Here is a 21,708-nt window from a genome sequence, read left to right as displayed (position 1 = left end):
GGTAAACTTCACTATTTTGGTAAACTTCACTATTTTGGTAAACTTGGGGGGCTGTTTCATAAAAGATGCTAAGAAAAGCAGGGATTTAAGTCCAAAACCTGACTTGAAATAACCTAACAAATCAATCGGAACTAAAGCGGTTTCATAAACGACATTGTAAGTTAACGCAATCTCACTAATTGATCCAGGTTCAATGAGTCAGGATAATTTGATGTGCATGCTTATTTTTAAGCAGCCCTTAATGTCGATCAATAAAAACATTGCTTTTATTTTGTAAATGGTTTCAGATCGGTCTGAGCTTTAGGAAAGCTATTAAAGATGAACATCCTGTTCAGATTAATTTCTTTGCTGCTGAATTGATTTTTTAACAATTAATCCTTAAACAGTCCATATTGCGTGCAAAAAGGGTGTTACTGTGCCTGCTCTCCCAATGGCCCTGCCTTTGTCTTTGGATGTCTCTTTGAAATGCAGTTAACTTGATAGGGATCTTGTGGGGAACAATTGTTAGTCATTGTGCCATTGAAGGTCTAGTCAGTGCCCGCAGGGTTTTACTGTTGTTTGTATATTCACATAAATCAATTTGCAAAAGGCCATTATGTGTAATTTGCACCTCAGACATGTGCCTAAAGAGGAGTATCCTCTTGCAGTTTAAGGCCTTTGGCGCTGTGTGTACAGAAGAAAGGCATGTTTGAACAGTGAGGTCACTATCTGCTCTCAACAGGCAAACAGTATGGTCATATATCACTGTTTTTTTATTTTTCAACCTGAACCATCAGTGTCAGTTAAATGACATGAATTGAGCAGAACATTATGACTGGAAGCCTTTCATCGTCATAATTTGATAACTAACGTGGCAGACAGTACATTGGGAAAGTCTGTTAGTCACAATCTTGCATCATCCAGTTACTGTCCTTAACATTATATATGTGTTGATTTATTTTCATATACAGATAAAGCATGCTTGTAATGTTTGTAGGTATGGTTATTGATAGGTTTTGTCTGTGTAGGCCACACTATAAGCTTAACCTCTCCTCCTCATGGGTTATTATTTCTCATCTCTCTTGTGACATCTCTGCTCTTACCCCCTAATGTCCAGATCGATGCTTTCTGGCTTGGAATAAAGAGATTATCTCCAGTCGAACTCTCCCACATCTAAGCTCAGTTTCTTCGGATGTTGAATGATTCAGTGCTCACTTACCCATTCTCATCTGGCCCAAATCTATCTCAACTGTATCTGCAGGGGAATGAGGCAAGAGCTGCTGAAACGTCTCGCTTCTTTATGGATTTTTTCTTTCTTTTCTTTTCAATGTCAAACCAAGTAGAGTCATGAATTTAAATGTGGCTAAAATATATACCCTAGTTATTGACTAGAACTATAATAGCCAAAAATGTTTGTAAAATGTACATATAATAAAATAATTACATTATTGTGTTTTTTTTTAATATTTCTTATATCCTGTATACACGAAACAAAATTATAAACACTACACTTTTGTTTTTGGCCCCATTTTTCATGAGCTGAACTCAAAGATCTAAGACTTTTTCTATATACATAAAAGGCCCATTTCTCTCAAATATTGTTCACAAATCTGTCAAAATCTGTGTTAGTGAGCACTTCTCCTTTGGCGAGATAATCCACCCACCTCACAGGTGTGGCATATCAGGATGCTGATTAGACTGATTATTGCATAGGTATGCCTTAGGCTGGCCACAATAAAAGGCCACTCTAAAATGTGCAGTTTTACTGTATTGCAGTCAGCATGCCAATTGCACGCTCCCTCAAAACTTGTGACATCTGTGGCATTGTGCTGTGTGATAAAACTGCACATTTTAGAGTGGCCTTTTATTGTGGCCAGCCTAAGGCACACCTGTGCAATAATGATGCTGTCTAATCAGCATCTTGATATGCCACACCTGTGAGGTGGATGGATTATCTCGGCAAAGGAAAAGTGCTCACTAATACAGATTTAGACAGATTTGTGAACAATATTTGAGAGAAATAGGCCTTTTGTGTACATAGAAAAAGTCTTAGATCTTTGAGTTCAGCTCATGAAAAATGGGGGCAAAAACAATTTTGTCCAGTGTACAATATATCTTTTGTAACAGTAACCACTATTACATTGTTACAAAAGATTTCTATTTTAAATAAATGCATTTACTTTAAACTTTGTGTTCATCTAAGAATCATGAAAATATTAAGGTTTCGACAAAAATATTAAGCAATATGTTTTTGAATATTGAAAATGATAAGAAATGTTTCTTGAGCAGCAAAGCATGTTATAAGGATTTCTGGAGGATCATGTGACACTGAATCCTGAAATATTATGCTGAAAATTCAGCTTTACATCACAAAAATAAATTACATTTGAGAATATATTCAAATAGAAAGCAGTTATAATAATATTGTTATAATATTTCACACTATTATTGTTTTTTCTGTATTTTCTATCAAATAAATTCAGCTTTGAATAAGCATAAGAGACTTTCAAAAATATTTAACATTTTACCAACCACAAGCCTTTGGTAAATGTGGTAAATAAAATTTTCCTGTACATTTTTCCTCAAGAAAATGACAACAACAACAACAAAAAAAGCCATTTTTCTGAACCTTCAAAAGCCAAAGCAAGACATCAACAAAAACACTGAAAAATAAAGTAATTTATTTTAGATATGAACCATGCCTAGGTCCAATATAATTCATCAAGTTTTGTACAGTGATAGTCACCTCACAGAGAACAAGACAGGAGATATTGTGAATCATGATCATCGTAGTTTTCAAGTCCTTTAAAATAGCTTTGCACATAAGACTGCTGCTGTACTTCTTAAGTTAGAGTATAAAACCAATCGATTATAAATAAATTAAGCATATCTGCTGACATACACGAAAGCATACTGTATGTGTACACTGTCAAACTGTGAACTGTAAAAACACATTCTACAATATATTCAGAGAAATACATACAATGTCATTTGTAAGAGCAGACATTTTTATCAGCCTCTGAGCAACGGATCCCGAACGTGAGACTGACTCAATGATCTTTTTGACTCATCTGTACAAAATGAACTGACACAGTGTGGAGCTCGTATGCTAATGATGAAGATTTCATGTGCACTACCTATGGAAGATATTGACTCACACTGTATCTTTACACCACTGCTTACAGATTTGCATGTGAACAGAAATTTTTAGAGACCATTCTTAATCGTATGAGTATTATTAAAGGGATAGTTCACCCAAAAATGCAAATTCTGTAATAATATACTCATTCTTTACATTGTTGAACACAAAAGAAGATATTTTGAAGAATGCTGGTAAACAAACAGTTGACAGTAGCTGCTGACTTCCATAGTATGGAAAAAAAATACTATGGAAGTCAGTGGCTACCGTCTATTGTGGTTTCCAACATTCTTCAAAATATCTTCTTTTGTGTTCTATAGAAGAAAGAAACTCATGTAGGATTGGAACAACTTGAGAGTGAATGAATGACAACATTTTTAGGTAAACTATACTTTTAAGATGCTCATTATTTTCTTTTCATTTTCCAAAGGCATTATTATATCCTTGAAGACATTACAGATGAGACATCATTTGCTAACATAAATGCAAGTGGCCTTGTATTGAAATTCCATATCGCTATAAAAATTGTTTCCTTTTCTGCTCCTCAGCGTTCGGTTGGTTTCAGAAGCAGAAAAACTCTCTCAGAGACTGAAATTGGCACAAATTCACATTTGTTACACTTTGCTTAATGCAAATGCATGATTCATACATCAATATATTTTGCATTGTTTGATTATATCTTGGGAATGGGGTGTTATTTTCATGAAAAGTGACTTAACCCTTTCATTTTTGTCCATGGGTTTGAAAACTGAAGTTTGATGATGGTAGCACCAACTAATGGGTGGTGATCCTCAACAAACTGTACAAAAACACTGACCCAATACTGACGATAAATCATGTAGAATAAAATTTAGTCCCATAATTTGTCAAATTTCCATTCCAAATTGATCAAAATAGGATGAAATTAATGACACAGGTCTTTACAGCCTTTGCAGCCTCTCCTTGGCTGGACATAAGCAAATAATAAACAAAAAATAGTTCCATATTGTGCTACGTTTGTCCAATCAGTGACACTGATAGTGACATTAACCCATGATTTAGGAATGTACCGTATGAAATGTCAGTTTATGAATATCTAGGATTAATTTTTAACCCAGGGTAAATTATGAACAATGTAAAATGTGAAACATACAACCTGGGTTATGGTTAAATATTTCAAGTATGAGAAAGTCTGTTGTCTAAGGAGCTGAAAATTCTCTCTTTTTTCACTTTAAAGAGAATGACACTACTAAAATCAGAGTTTTGCCATATTTTTGCTTTTTAGAAATATTCTGTCATTGATTTCGGCGTGAATGACATCAGAGCGATATCATATAAACAGAATGATAGAGATGAGCTCTGGAAATCTGCAGCATTATGTGAAATGCAGTTTGTTTAAACATTTACAGTGGGGTCCAACAGTATGAGGCCGTTAGCCTTGTCTTTTCTTTGTCTTGAATATTTCAAAATACTAAAACTTATATGAAACTTGAAAAATTCAAAAGAAAAGAGAAAACTCCAGATGGTCTGAAAAAAACGTTTCTTTTTTCAGTGAAGGATGAAGTTAATGTATTTTAAAATGTACAATCAACAAACGATTCCCTTCAGAATGATTGTCTACGTTTCGATGCTCTTGCACGCACATAAAAACCCACAGTACACCTTCACACCTGGCAAAATGAAATCCAAAATCAGCTCTTGATGTCCAACAAGGTGCAGCGGAAAAGAAATAAAAATTAATTACAGACCAATAATACTGCAGGAGTCCCTCCCAGGTGTGTTGTCATTGGAATGAGAGTCTTGTATCAAACAAATGAGGAGAATCCTGTGGCTGGGACCTGGGCAGAGGTGCCCAGGCTGCTAGGGGGCCTGTACACGGTGTGCTGGCTGTGGTTGTCAGAGGTCAGCAGCGACGGGGTGGGAGTCCGGCTGCCCTTGGGCCTGAACAGGGTGCCCTGGCCCTGGGGCTGCGGGGATGGATTGCTGTGGGGCAGCAGAGGTGGTAACGGTGGCAGTGGGGGCGGGTGGGGTCGGGACTCTTGTCGCCACTGTGTCAGGCTGGGCGTAGCCATATGCCGGAGGCCGAGAGACACCCTTCTGCTGCCGGCGCCAGGAATTATAGTAGGTGGGGTCACTGATGTAGTGGTTGACGAAGGAGTGGGTCTTCTGCCGGCTTGGATCCAACTCGTATTCGCTATCGCTGCCCTGTAATTGAAAAAAGAAGAAACTATCTGTTACACCTTCACTTTCTGTAGTAGCTTGTATTTCTCCAGCCCATTTTGGAAATGTGCACTGTAGCACTTTTCCACTAGGATAAAATCCGCTGCTAAAATATATATATTTTTTCATTATATTATTTAGCAAGGAAGCATTAAACTATAAAGACTTTTATATTCCGATTTTTTTTTGTTTCTTGAAAAATGTATAAAGTTTTCACAAAAAATTTAAGTAGCAATGTTTCATCATTGATAACAAGAAGAAATGTTTCTTGAGCTGCGAAACATCATGTTAGAATGATTTCTGAAGGATCATGTGACACCGAAGACTGGAGTAATGATGCTGAAAATTCAGCTTTAATAGCACAGGAATAAATCACATTTTAAAAATATATTCACAAAAGATTTTTTTTTTTTAAATTGCAATATATTTTCCGTTCTTTCAGGTTTTACTGTATTTTTGATTTTAAAAAAATAGCCTTGGTGAGCATAAGAGATTTCTTTAGAAAAATAAATAAATAATAATCTTACCAAGATTTGAATGGTATCACAAAGAAAAACTAATATAATCATGAAAAAAAATCTCTAAAATCTAAAAAACTATTTGAAGATGGACAAACTGACATATTATTTTTTTAATTTCATTTTTAAATGGAATAATTTACCTCAAAACCTTTACTTACTCTCATTAAAAAGTTGTATGCTGTATATGTATGTATAAGTATATTAGTAAAATATAGTTTTATATTTTATATTATATTTATACATTTTTTTTTTTTTAATTTTGAGGATGTTTTTCATTCATTTTGGAGGTTGATGCTCACTATGGACTGTTGTTACTTATGGAAAAGAGTTGCATGAAGACTTTTCAAACATTCTCCTCGTAAGATCCACAAAAAATAAAAGCATACAGGTTTGGAATGACATTTGGTGAGAAAAGAATCATTAAATATCATTTAAGGAAGAACTACTGTTTTAACATGACCGGGGGTTCAGACTACTCTTACAGATTCCCATAAACACTGCTCTTCTAGACTACTAACACAAACTACAGCCTCAACCGAAACTCAGAGGAGCAATGATCTTAAATGAAAACATAAGTGCCTTCTGAAAGGGCAAAAACATTATTTACAGAGCCTCATAGATAACAAAACAAAAATCAGGATGTTTAATGATGACAACTGATTCTGAAAAACCCTGGATTGTGAATCTTTTGTACATCAGCTGTCTTGTGTCAGAGAAGGTCTAAATTAAGAGTCATATCATTTGTTTACTGTAAGATTATGCTAAAGTGTGGCATGGTGGGAGTGTTTCTTTGACGGAGTGATGTTATGACAGTATAGGTACCTGACAAACAGGCAAAAATCTCCCAGTGGGATTGTGGGAGGAGAGAGAAATGCTCAAACAAGAGGAGTACCCCCTACTTTCTCACAGCTTGGGCCAAAAGATTCACAAATTCCCATGACACTTTAAGCTCTAGTTTCATAGCAATGGAGACAGATACTGCAAAGATGAAAAAAATTCATGAGAGATATTCCAGTATCCTACATCATACTTCCTGTTGCATAAAAAGTTACACTATTTGTTATGACAGGGAAATTTCAGTCATGAGAATTCATTTAAACAATTTTCTGGAGCAATGCATAGAAATGAGACCACTGGCCTGGAATGAGATGAACTGCATTGGTTTGTAAAAGAAAAGTCAGTCTTATCATCATCATTCATTTAATTTATTTGCAGAAATAATATTTCAGCGTAAAAGAAATGGCATTTTGGAGGCCCATAGGAACATTTTCTGATTTTCATAGCTCTTTCAAGACACTTAATGGAGTTCTCAGCTTTTATGTTTCAATATATATATATATTTAAATCCTTTATAATTTAGACAAATAAGACAATTGTTTATGTACAGTAACAGGAGTGGTCTCACGGGGAGTCGGGTAAGATTACTAGTGTCTTTTTCTCAGGTGAAGCCTGAGAGGCAGACGACTTAAGCAAACATCTCCATTTGCTCTTCATTTAATCTCATTACTGACTAAGAGAAACCATTCAGATGCTAAAAGAGCTCTTTAGTGGTTTTTCTTTCCTGTGGGGAGTGGTCTTTAGTGTTTTGTGTGTCAAGCACTTCATTTAAAATGTTAAATAACATCCACAAGCCTGCTGACAAAAGAAAACGTGAAGTATGAATAATATGACAGTCAAGTGAATCCCTGTGTATTTACGAGTGAAATGGGATATTCATTGAGACAGATGTAAAGCAGGATCTGACTGACTGATTTGGGAATAGTGGGAATTTTATACCAAAATTTAGTCTGCCGTTTGGGGGAGGGGCTGATGAGTATGAGGGATTTTTGTTGTTAGCCAAAAACGGAGAGCTGTTTCATAGGCAGAACAAGTTATAAGGTTTTCATTAAAGATTATGAAGACAAACATTTGTTTTATTATTATTATTATAGTTTGCAATAACATGCACTGATGAATCATTGACAATAAGTTCATAATAATAAAAGTTTACGAAAGTAAACAGGACCAATTTTGAGTCCAGATAACATCAGAAAAACTATTTTAAGAAAATCATTGACCTTTTTGGGGTGAATCACCTGTGAGTCAGACACTTCTGAAGGCTTCTCGGTCAGGCTGCTGCTCTCGGCTGGGACCAAGTCATTGTATTTGATGCTGACATCTTCATCAGAATAGTGCAGGCTGCCTGGACTGGGTCGTGGTGGAGATCTAGAGGAAAACACACAGAGAAAACTTTCCTATTCACTCATAGTCAACACATGTCGTTTTGTGATTAGTAACAATATAATCTCTGATGTTAAAGAGTTAGTTCACCCAAAATGTATTTTTTTTTTATTTTGTGTGGCAGTGGTAGCAAAAAAATTGAGTTGTCACCGCCGCCTTCTTCTTTGCTTCATTTTATGAGGGGTGGCAACCAGCATGAAAATCCATGGTGAAATACCACCACATATACTGCTGCTGGGTTATTTACAGTATTATCAAATGTGTAGTACTAACATGATATCAGTACTTTTTTTTATATACTGTAAATCATCAATTCCGGTCGCAACACTCCAAAGTCAAGTAGTTTCTTCCTGTTTTTCACACAAAATAACTGCATGTTTTCAAAAGACTTGAAATTTAACACACAAATCAAATGGACCACTTTTATTTTGCATGGTGCTTTTCTTTGATACAGTAAGAATACAAAAAACAAAACAAAAAAATCTTTAGTGTGGACTAGACTGTGCGGGGGTTTAAAAGATGTGATGCAGCAAATGATGCAGCATCCTCATGGATCAATTCTCAAAGCTGATTTTTATGGATGAATACGCTTATTCTGCGCAGTCCAGAAGAAACAACGGATGACAAGCCTTTTGAAGGGAAAGGGACAGCGAATCATCCCCCAATTTCAGGGGCTACAGGGGGTTGGACTGTACTTCTTTGAACCAGTTCACTTGTTTGTTAAAAAGGAAGGCAGAAGGATCGGCGTATGGCAGGATGGGTTTACTTGATTTGCCATAATGAGGTCTGATATGCTCAAAGTCAAAGTCACTGGAGACATTAGCTTTTGAACTGAGGCTGCTAAGCTGCCCTGCTTCAGTACTTTACTTCAGTTGGATAATAAATCAAGCTGAAAGAACACACATGGGGAAGAGGCTTTAAAGAACCATGTGGGGAGCTAATGAGTAAAGGAATATCTAACATGCAAGAGTTCATAAAAAACATGGCCAACGGAATCAATGGCGAAACGTAGGATGCTTTGTTCAACCTCAAAATGAACAAGAGGACCATGTGCGAGCTGAATACTAATGGAAATCCTTGGTGGTGGAGGGGTTGTCCCAACAAAAATCATGCCCCGAGAATAAAGCAAGAGAACCAGGGGGAGGGGAGGGTTATGACATTGTATCTGTTTAAAATTCAGAGGAGGCTAAGGTTCGAGGAAGGTTGAAGCAGAGAGGCGGAGCCACGTCAAACAGCCCCCAACACCCGTCAGCTGCCAAAGAGGGGCTTCAATTATTCACGAGCACTGAGGTCTTCCATTCTTCTTATCCAGCCTCATCTCTCGCCTCTATCTCTTCCATCCCATACCAAACCCTTTCCTTTCCTACCTCCATCAAAGATATCTCTTGTGGCTCCATCTTGATGGGAGCTCATTAGCAGGACTGCATCCAAAGTGGAAGTCCTTTACTGCCCAGGCTCTTTGATCCCCATCCTGGGCCTCTGCATCTGGGCAGAGAACCAGCACAACCCCCACCCCCCACCTCCCAACACATTCCAGTATAATGGGCCCAAAGCGGCTTCTCCAATTACAACTAGAGGAAGCTCGAAGCAGACCCATCCCTTCATCCAATCATGTTAATTTGCCTGCAAGGTCCTTCAGTACATTAGAATAATGAGAATGCCATAGACTATCATTGCACACTGTTCATGCAAATATGTCCAAATCCAAAAAAGTGTCTGTAGAAGTTAAGCCCCTTTCACACTGCACGTTGGTCCCGGAAAATTGCATGATAGTCACCTGGTCACGTTTGTTCAATGTGGTAACCATAGCAAAAGTACTCACTCAAGCCTCTTCCAGTGCAATAACTGGTTGGTCATTTAATTTTTGCAGCATCACACTGGGTAGATCCACCCACCAAGAAATGTGATTGGTCCAAAATCATGAAAACATGTTCGGATAACATGCAACTAGTTCGGATAAAATATTATGATCCATATCAGACAATATACTGACAAAACCTACATTGCAATCACTTTATTGTTTGGTTTCAAAGGCGTTTGGCTAAATGTGCTAGTAGCAACAAAGACATTTTGGGTTGGGTTCTTGAAGATCTTTCTCTTAGTACTTGATCTACTGGGGACACGGTATGTCTATCATAAATATGGTCTGATCTAAGCTCAAGAGAATGTGAAGAAAAATGCTTTGTAGAAGCAGCTTACATAAATGGTCAATTTCCACAGAATGCACTTTGAATGTCAATAAGGCATGGGGGGGGTCCAACTTTCACAGTCTGGTGTGTCCTTTCAGCTGACAGATTGCAGTTGGAGTTTTGAAAAGAGCGACTGTCATTAAAATCCATGCCAACTCAATCCATTTAAGGGATGGCTAAAGTAGAATTTAAATCAACAGCCAAGCCAAAGCTCTATGTGTGAACAAAATACATTCTTCTCTAGCTCTTTGTTTGCAGCCATTTGGGAATTAAACCCATTGTGCAAACAATGTCCCGAAAAGCATACTGACCATGTTTACCTCAGAGAAAATTCCAGAACAAACATTATATTAGCAATGTAAACTATTCCACTAGATAATGATCGAGTGTGTTGTACACTCTCTGTGAAGTGACACCACTGTATATGTTTCTAATGAGTGGAAATTGTGATTCTTGTACACATACTAACCGGGTGTAGATTCCGTTCTTACGACAGAAGGAATTTTTGACCGAGAGTCGACGGTTGTTGAGCTCAAGGGCAGGGAAGCGTCCTTCATCCAGCCGTACCATCTCTCCATGGGAGAGGGGCAGAGATGTGCAATTCGAGTGGGCACCTACAGACAGAGATCAGAGGACAACCTATGAGGATCTATCTACCCATCCATTCAACCAATTATATATTAATCCAAATGAAATAGATGCTTATCTAAGTACACAGAAATGTACTTCACTTTGCTGTTGACATCAAAATATGTTGTGCATCTAATCTAACTTTGTGGCATTTTCATGCAAATTCATCTCTTACTATGCCTACCAGCCCAGATCTTGAACCACTAATTTCTGGTTGTACGGCTCTGGATTTGCCCTTGTTGTGTACATGACCATGTCAGCGATGCCAAGTTGAATCTCACTAGGTCATTCAGCACGCATCTTCTAAAGTCAAAAGACCTCTGGTCTCAAAGAGTCGAACTGAAGTGTGATTGCAGAGAGGTGAGGAGAGCAGTGACCTCTACTCCTAAATGGACAGTGTGATCTCCCACCTTGCAGAACGTCTGGCCTCACTGGAGTTCAGTAAAACAAACCGGCACCAATAGATCAGGACTGAACAGGATCAGGTGGGTGGGTGTATCTTGAGAGAAGCCCTTTGTGTCCTACACAAACACTTCCCTTGTGCTTCCGTTTACTGACTCTGACACAGCACTAAATGCTGACCAAGCTCAGAAGCAGCCATGTGAGAATCCACCCCCCCACACACACACACAGATCAGCCCACAACCTGACCTCCCCAGACCTCTAAGTAGAAAGTTGCAACATGCATAGACACACAACTAAAAAGTAGGGCTGGGTGAAATGGGCAAAAAAATTATCACAGTAATTGTTTTCTTTTAAGTCGATACTGATAATTATCATGATAGGTTTAAAATTTGTATTTCTTTCAAGTTTAATGGCAGATTTTTGCTGCTAAGTAAAAGCTGTAGAAACCAGACCATTAAGTGTGGTTTTAAACTACTATTTATGGTCAGAACATGATGAAACAATGAATTCTTCACACTTTTACAGTCATTTTTCCTAAATAAAATAAATATCTTAATATAAAAAATAATTTCTTCGATTCTAAAGTTCACAAAAAACAATGTAATTATATCCCATTACTCCTTTAACACATTTTATACATGTCTGCATTAATAATATGATAAAATTCTATATGAATATCCCACATTTATGCCTCAATACCACCGTGCAGTTGATACTACAATAAATCCACGGTCAATGTTGGTGATTTGTAGTTTGAAAAGCTTACAATAGATACAATATAGTTTATATTTGTGTTCTTGGCTGAATTCAAGTAATTCACACTGGATCTCACAGAGCTGTTTAGTGATCGTGTGACCAAGACTTGTCAGCGAGTAAATGCATCTGGTCTAGTGAGTGCGAACTTTCAGATGAGTAGCACTGTTTTGTTTCCACTTTTGGCACATAAACAGTATTTCAAACATGTATCGAACTCTTGTTATCATTTTATTGAGGAAAAATAAAATCACGATTATCGTTAGCGTTTTATCACCCAGCACCAATGGAAAGCACCTTCTTGATCTGACAAGCTCTAATCTAATTGGTTGGCTTTATGCAACTTTTTGCAATACATTTATTTTTAACCAATCCAACTGGAAACAAAAGGTCAGAGTCAGTCAAAAGGCTGGCTTTTTTTTTTTTTTTTAAGGCTGTGACACACCAAGCCAATGGTCGGTCGTCAGCTAATGTTGGTCCATCATTTAGAGCCTGTCAACTTTTTGGTGCGTTCCACACCGATGGCACTAGGTGTCAGTGAGATAGATCAATCTGAATGGCTGTTCACCTTAGCAAACCAGTGCACAAGAAGAAAATTAAAAGTAATTAGAGCAAGCACTGACAAAGTCAAGAGGTTTGTGGCCTTAAGGGTTTGTGGTCCATTTCACAAGTCAGAGTTTTGTGTGAAACTACTCAAGAATAGTGAGAAAAGAGTTGATTTTCACCTTTTTTCCTAAACTGAGACAAAACATGAAATGATAAGTGAGGTAATTTTGCGTGAGGCAGCAAAATGAGTTGGCAATCATGTTGATAGCAATGACCACAACCAATTGAAGCAAAAAGACGCTACTATTGATTCTTTGAGCCTCTCTCAAGTGGCAAATCACTTTTTCCCAGAGCACCATGGCAATACCCACCAGAGATGGGAAAGTGGAGCTAAATTTGAGTCCATTTCAATTTAGTCACATGAGTCAGCAGAGAAGGACAGGACAATCAGGGTAATTGAGAGATATTATGGATCTATTTTCAGTGTTTTTGGTTTATCAACCCACCTGAGTCTGTTTTCTTGGTGTATTTTTTGCTCTGTCCCCGTATGATGAGGATGAATATGAGCAGAAGGATGAAAATGAGGCCCACGAGAGCAATAACCACCAGAAACCACCATTCCTCATAAAAGGGGGAGACCTTTTGGGCTGGTAAAAGGGAAAAGAAGCAGAAAAATGGGTTTGCACAACATAACACAAGACCATTTAGGATTTTTCTGGTGTGCAAGTTTACTGACCTGATATTGAAGGAGAAGGAGCACTTGGAGAACCGTAGCCATAGTCATTCACCGCAATTACACGGAAATCATAGGTGACCCCTTCTCTGAGGGTATCCAGGTTAAGAGTGTAGGATGTCACCTCTTTAGGGATGTCTTTGATTAGAATATCCCACAGTCCTTCATCTGTTGATGGTTAGAATGCCATTATCCCTTTTGTAACGACCTTAAATGTTGCGTTTCTGAACAACTTCCGCTGTTTTCTTTTTCACTTACCAGATGGTCTTGCTTCGATAACATAGCGTGTGATGGGAGCACGGCCAGGGTCACCGCTGGACCAGTGAAGAGTCAGGGCCGAGCCATAACGAGAGATAAATGGCTCCCCCGGAGGCCCTGGAGCACCTGTGTCACAAAGTATGGAAATAAGATGCTAGTGGTGCAGAAATGATACACTTCAGCTTTAGATTTATTACAAAACAGCAAATATGGTGCTAAATGCAAGGCAACAAGACCTTCTCCAGGGCCAGTGGTGATGTTGGCTTCGATCTCTGGGCCATAGGTAAGGGTTTTAGCACGGATGCGGAAGTTGTAGGTCACTCCATCTGCCAGATCCTTGATTTTCATCCACAAGGGGCTGCTGCCCTTCACATCCACAGTGACAACCTTACTGACACCTGAATTGTGAGGAGAGGAGTCTGTAGAGGAAACACTCAAACTCTAGATACCATGCTAGAGTAAAACACTAATAATGACACATACAGTACAAACACTCATTATTACACTGCACTGGATTGATATTATTGAGTTATATTAACACACACTCCTGTTTCAACATGTCCGATAGTCGTAACAATGTTAATATTTGCATTTTGAATTACTATTGGTCTTCATTCTTACAGCTGTTTGCATACTGACTTGTAATTGGTCTATCTATGCAAATTTTAGCACTAGTATGCAGATTTCCTGTATGCATAGAATATCTAATTGATCTACGTTGATCTAAAATTTCCAGTATGCAACAAAGTATACTAGGTAGGGTACTGTATCCCGCAATGCACGTGACTTGACCTTCCATTTTTAGTGTGCTGAATGTGCCAGACGTAATTTTAGCAATTTGGTTTTTGGTGCATTATCAGATCTGAGATACATACAACACGATAAGATCATATGTCAACAGTATAGCATACAGTTTAAAGCATTGTTGTATGTGTTCTCATTCACTTTATATATATTGCTGACCATGGCCTATAACAATGCATTTGATCCTATCCTTTAATTTGTCCAAAAGCAAAGACAAAAACTAAAACCTATGCTGAAATTACACTTTCAATCTACTATTTTGTTACTCTGCAAGCACAGGTATTGCTTCTAGGGTTTTACAGTCAAATACCCATACATGTGAACATTGCACGAGGCCATGCTCAAGGGGTTAAACTAATAGAGAGAGCTGGGCCTTTGCCTTTGAGGCGTATCCTCCAGATTCTGAGATACGGCCATTGGTAAACAGCAGCCTAGCACATCTGTTTTCCCCCAAAGCCTTGACCACTCTGAAGCCATTATGGGACCACAGTAATTCCTCTTCTGATCCCAATTACAGTGGAATTTGGCCAATGCACCACACTTGGCAATTTTTTAACCATGCCTTGCTCAATAACAGGGCAAAGGGAGGGAACGTCACAGAGGAATGCCATTCATTAAATGCCAAAAGAAGCCTCATCTTAAACACATTTGGAGAGCAAATTTCAGACATTTGTAAGTTTAAAAAAGCATGACGGGCCTAAAAGGGTGTAAATCAGCTGCTGACTAAAAGTTGTCTCGTTAACTTGCTCAGCCAAAGCTTTTAGTGTGGTGTAGTTTCTCACCATCCACAGGCGTGCAGGGCTCATAAACCACACGGTACCCTTCCACGATGCCGTTGGGCTGCTTGGGCTCACCCCAGGACATGTTGACCGAGGTGGTGGTGAGTTCACTAAAGTGGATAAAACTGGGAGCGCTTGGAGCTGTGGAGTAAAAGAAGATCTCATTAAACCCTGAACACGATTTCACAAAATGCATTTTGATTGACTGATTTCAATAGAGCTAGCCAGGGCTCAAAATGAACAGTTGCTGAATGTGAGTAAAAAATGACCTTGGTGAGTAAATAAAACAGTTACTCGCAGTTGGCCGGTGACTTTATTAGTAACTGCAACACAATGCATGGCATAAATCAAATTGTAAGATCAATAATATGTATCTTGCTGAAGTAAGTGATGTGAGTCTACTAAAATTAAAATCAGTTGTGTGTCCTTTGACAGGTTTTACTACAGAAAAAAACTTACAATCACATTTATCTCAGGCAATAAATGTATCAGGATTTTATCTTAGGTGTTTCAGGGGTTTTTTTCCCCCTCACAAACTTTTGGCATTAACATAAAAATATTCAAATATGTGGAAGGAAACAATAATAGGCCTACACATTTTTTTTTTAAAACAGTTGCAGTTTCACACAGAAATTGAGATTAGCCTGTATATGATGTATGATGCTCCAAGTGTCCAGAGCAGTGTGTCATAAATATTTAAGGGGGAAAAAAAAGTATTTTCTTTATCATACACACAACTGTTTGAAAGTTTGTGAGCGAGATTTTTCAATGCTTTATACCAGTCTCTTCTGCTTAGCAAAGCTGCATTTATTTGATCAAAATACAGTAAAAACAGAAATATGGTTAAATATTATTACAGTTTAAAACAACAGTTTTCCATTTAACTGTATGTTAAATGTAATTTATTTCAGTGATGCTAATCTGAATTTTCAGCATCATTACTCCAGTCTTCAATTTGATATGAGTCACATGATCCTTCAGAAATTATAGCTAATATGCAGATCTGCTGCTCAAGAAACATTTTTCATTATAATCATTGGTGAAAACGTTGCAGCTTATGATTTCTGTAAAAACGATCATACATTTTTCACCATTACTGTCATTCTTGATCAGTTTAATGCATCAGTTCTGAATATAAGTATTGATTTTATAAAATATAAAATAATTAAAAAAAAAAAAAACTTCTCAGCACATACAGTAGTTAAGCACTATTCTTCTGTTAGAGGTCAGGGTAATGTTGCAGTAATGTAAGGAGTTTGTTTGCCCTCCGGAAGATTGGCACAGGGCTCGTATTGGCTCATCTCCCAGTGTCTTAGTGTAAGCTGAGCCAAGATTCAGTCTCGCTTGTACTGTTCTCATTGTTCCTTCCTCACTATACTGTCACAGTCTTTAAGGGAGCGGAAAAGGCTGAATTAACTTTTCTCAATCACTTGGAACACAGTTCTCCTTATGCTGACCTGCCAAAAAGCACTTCCTCAATATGTGGCCCATTTTCTCCAACCCAGTTCCCAGCTCCCCATCCTAAACGAACTGTCACAAGCTTCCGTTCCTACACACTACCCTCAATACTAAGAGACATCCCATCTCCTTCAGTCTCATAGCCATCGTGCAATCTGTATGATGTGATCCGTCCAATTGAAAATTAATAACCTTTTCAGCAGGGAGCTTTGGGAAAACAGTGGGATCAAAGATGTGGAAAGCATTTCAGACTAAGCGGGTTTAGCATGAAGGTCACTTCAGTGCTTGTTGATTGATGTATTTTGCATTGACTTGTGTCCAGCGGATCACCTGCTTGCTGAGTGCGCCCTCTGGTGGGCAGCGAGCGCGGGCTGTCCCCCGCCGCGTTGAAAGCAGCCACGCTGATCATGTAGGTGGTGTAGCCAGTCAAGTTCTTCAGCTTCACGCTCAGCTCCGGCAGAAAGAGAGTGCGGAGTCGCTCAGTCTCATTCTGCAGCTGAAACTCCCAATAATAAATCTAGAAAGACACAAATCACACAAATTAATAATTTCTGAAAATGTAAATCTGATGGGCTATCAAACTTAATATTTTAGTGCAGCAGTCCTTAAACTTTTCAGACCAAGCCTGACCGTGTCTGATTAAATCAGTCTATCAGACTAAGTACCACTTAGTCATGTAGTCATTATTCAATTCTAATAGAATATAATAGAAGAATGAGGCTTTCTTGGCCTGTTCACACTGAGAACAAGAGCTTTGTTATGACGTCTGTCGCTTTGACTCATGCAATCAGTACCTGTATGCATGAATTCAGAAGACAGAATCACTAACAAAACACATTATTAGTATCAGTGTAATTTACATAAAACGTTAATTTAGATAATTTACATAGAATATGATACTGATTGTTTTATTTCCTATTTGGATTAATCGTTTAGCATTGCACTGTTAGATGCCAGTGTTTTCCGTCATAGCTATGCAAAGATTTGATTTCAAAAACAGCATCCTAGCTATTATAAGGTTTCTTGTTATGATTTTAAATCTGTATTTAACCTCAGAATGATTTCAAAGTAAAAAGAGGTGCTAAAGTCTGATCTTGTATTGGCTGTGCTTTAAAATTAAATTATTATAATCTTAAAGGGTTAGTTCACCCAAAAATGAAAATTAGGCTCCGTTTTACTCACCCCCAAGCCATCCTAGGTGTATATGACTTTCTTCTTTCAGACGAATCCAGTCAGAGTTATATTAAAAATTGTCTTTGATCTTTCAAGCTGTTTCATGGCACTCAGGAGGTGTTGCATTGCTTTAGTCCAAAAGATTTTAAATTAAAAGCGCCCATCCATAAAAATAGTGTCTCACACAGCTCCGAGGGGTGAACAAAGGCCTCTTGTAGCGAATCGATGCATTTTTGTAATAAAAATATCCATATTCAAAACGTAATAATCACTTTAATCTAGCTTGCGCTCACTGTTGTAAACTAAGCAGTTTGTACTTCTAATTTGTGACTGTTGTTTTGCTTTGATCTCTCTGCTGTGTTTCCACGTGCTTCACTTCTGAGCGGCGCATGCGCTGACCTCATACATCATCCGCCCAGAACAGTGAGCGCAAGCTAGATTAAAGTGATTATTACGTTTTGAATATGGATATTTTTCATATAAAAATGCATCGATTCACTACAGAAGGCCTTTGTTCACCCCCCGGAACCATGTGAGCCACTTTTTTATGGAAAGTCACTTTTTATTTCACATCTTTTGGATTGAAGGAATGCAACACCCGTTGAGTGCCATGAAACAGCTTGAAAGATCAAAGACAATTTTTAATATATCTCCGACTGGATTTGTCTGAAAGAAGAAAGTCGTATACACCTAGGAGTAAAACTCAGCCTAATTTTCATTTTTAGGTGAACTAACCCTTTAATTCAAGTGAAGAAGTATTTTGAAAGTCTGACAGTAATTAGTGTTGAGTGCTACTGTAAGGTTAACCCTACCTGCTTTTAAAGTTTCAAAATGATTAACAGTAGAAAACATTTGTTAGAAATTTAGAAAAGTAATCAAATGTAATCAGTTACATTGCTTTAATAACGTTACTGAAATAGTTATACTACTTATTACATTGTAAATAGGGTAAATTGTAACCTTTATTCTATTACATTTCCAAAATAACCTTCCCAAAACATTATAAAATGCATATATTATTCTTCTGTATAAAAATATGTTCTTTGAGCTGTAAAGTTGCCTAAATCTTTCTTGTTAGCAGTGGTACTTCATTTTATGATCTACGACTTGTGTTTTTAAGGCATAATTACTTTGAATGTATTTATGTAAACAGCCCTTCCATGTAACATGTGAACGTTAAGGTAAAGGGTTTACTGGCTTTACATGGTCATGTCAGGAGATGGATATTATAGCAGTCACACTAGTCTGGTATCAACCAGTTTGAAGTTGCAGCATATAGTTTATGCACCACTAGGGTTCTAAACTGAACTGCCAAAACAACTTAAAAGGTAAAGTTTGTCAAGACTTTGAATATTGGTTTGTCAAAGCTTCGTCTGAAAGTTTAAAACTGTTTGAAGATTGGTTTGATGTTTGTTTGAAAGTTATATAAGCCTTTTGTAGTGAATACTTGGGCAGCCCAAAGGTTTAAAGCTTGAAGGTTACATAAGACTTCAGCTTTTGGCAGCCTGAAGAGACATTTGAATGGTGGTTACTAAGGTGTGCTGGGTGGTTGCTAGGTCAGTTATTTTGAAAGAAACCCCACTATCCCTAAGATTACACAACGACATTATATTGGCTTTGTCTGGCTGTCACAAACTCACTTCACTGGTTTAGGCAATATTGCGATGTTGACCAACTCAAATAAACAATAACCATTACATTATAAACAATAGTTGTTCCGGTATTTGTTCGTTTATTCAAAGTGATGGATGATTTAGAAGTATTTTCCGAGGTAACTGACAGAGTTGTTCCACCATCGGGGGGCATTCACAGCAGGACTGTTTTTAGAATTTCATCAAAAAAAAAAGTGCCTGTTTTTTATAATGTTTATTTATTTATTTTTTTTATCTTCACCTGCTATACAGAGTCACTCCTACAATGGATTATCAGTAAATATTAACTTGACCTCTTCTTGTATTCTGTCTTATAAAATGTCATATTACTATTTCGGATGTGAAAAACTGCTGCAAACGATTCAATGAGTGAGTGAACTGTTCTAATAAATCAAACTGAGGGTTCATTTCCACAACACCGTTTTCAGCAAAAAAACAACAAAAAAAACATGTTACGTATTTTGGCCATTCATTTACGCAACAAAGGACATGTCATTCATTTACATGATAACTTGCAAAAAGTGCAAGTTTTTGAAAACCATCTCTGTGTAAACTACAACAATGCGTATTTGAGAAAACAATTATGTAATTTGCATGTATATTACATTCTCAGTCTATAGGTATATGCACAGTTGTGTTATGTTTCTTTACAAAGTGACATCGCCATCTACTGGCCTAACATGCATAATACAGTGCTTTAAGTAATTTTTGCAAATCGGAGTAAACAGGGATTGTTTGGACAATGTCATCCGTACATTAAACTTTTCAAAAAGGAAAGGAAAAGCTTTTTTTAAACATACCTTTAATTGTGAACAATTTCAGACATTTTTACAAACTCATGTGAGCACTTAGATTAAAAAAAGTGATTCATTCGTAAATCTAGCATTGCTAGTTCTGATTCTACAGAAAACACACAAGTAGACATGTGCCGGTATTCGGTAATGCAATATATCACTGTAATGAATATGCATGATATTGTTATCGTGGGCACTTCTAAATACCGTGATTAATTATATATTACAAATTGTTCAGAATTTGGGATGCATTTTAAGAATACTTTTCCCATCAACTGGTCAAAATACACAACACTGCTGAATGCTGCTTAAAAGACGCGTGTGTGCTCTTATTTAAACAAGCACACATGAGAAGCACATGGGGGAACACGTGAGAGACGCGCTGAATGAAAGCACATTCACTCTCTGACAGCAGATGGCGCAAAACTGCAGAAAATGCAGCCTGGAAACCCCATAAATAAAGCACCTGCACTACATTCTAAAACGTATTTAAATTTGTGGACGGGGCACAGCAATATTTTAGGGTCTAGCTGAAACACATCAAAGTGTTGTACCTTATAGCCTTGAATATCCCCATTCTGGGCCTCCACTGGAGGAGGGTCCCATGTGACATCAAGCTGAGTAGCTGTTGAGGACTGGATAGCGACATTCTGAGGTGCAGCAGTGGGCACTGATGAGAACAGAGAGAGACGATGAATCCTAGACAGTTTGAACTGATTTATTAGACTTTATACTGACTGACAGCACTACTGCACATTTTTATTAGACTGTGAAATCAACAATATTGATTAAGAGCATCATGGAGGAATATTTGTACCCTTACCCGCCTCTCCAACGAACACTTCCTGTGGCGAGCTGGTGGGCCCCTCCCCTACTGCGTTATACACACTCAGTCGGATCTCATAGCGCTTGTGTTTATTCAGATCTGAACAGTGGAGAACATGTGCACACATACACACTCTATTCAATATAGCATGAGAAAACCTTAAGTGGTGCTAAAACATAATGATCCCCTTCCAATGAAGTGAGATGCTGAGAGGAAAAGTCAATGACAGTGTGGAGAGAAATGGGCACAGTCAGACATGACCAGACGTGAGAAGAGAGACAAATGTGATTGGGCTCTCATGTGCACAAATAAACGAGGTGTGAGAAAGAGACATCACTAGAGTTCAGAGATTGAGTTTGGCAGGAGGGAATGGATGAGTGGAAAGCAGTGTTGGGGAGTGACTAACTAAAAAATCTGTGATAGCTGCAAACTTAATGTTCTTCAGTAGCATGACATTTGCTCAGCTGTTTTAAAAACTGTAATTTTTCCACTAACAAGCTAATGTTCATCTAGACAGTTCATTTAAAAGAACCAATGTGAAAAGTTATTCACAGATTTGAGTCCCGGAGCAAATGTGAACATCTTTATTTGTATGAATATACAAAATAGTACAATGATATAAATTAATATTAAATATATTAAATAATATT

At 37.6% G+C, this 21,708-nt stretch overlaps 1 pseudogene; it reads right to left on the bottom strand.

Annotated features, from left to right (window-relative positions):
* Positions 1 to 3,425: 3,425 nt before the first annotated feature.
* LOC109094464 overlaps positions 3,426 to 21,708 on the bottom strand; it is a 129,152-nt pseudogene continuing 110,869 nt past the window's right edge.

The sequence above is a fragment of the Cyprinus carpio genome, chromosome B3, assembly GCF_018340385.1.
Source record: "Cyprinus carpio isolate SPL01 chromosome B3, ASM1834038v1, whole genome shotgun sequence".
Classification (NCBI taxonomy): domain Eukaryota; kingdom Metazoa; phylum Chordata; class Actinopteri; order Cypriniformes; family Cyprinidae; genus Cyprinus; species Cyprinus carpio.
The sequence above is the reverse complement of the archived record's forward strand: the minus strand, read 5'-3'. Positions and strand labels throughout refer to the sequence as shown.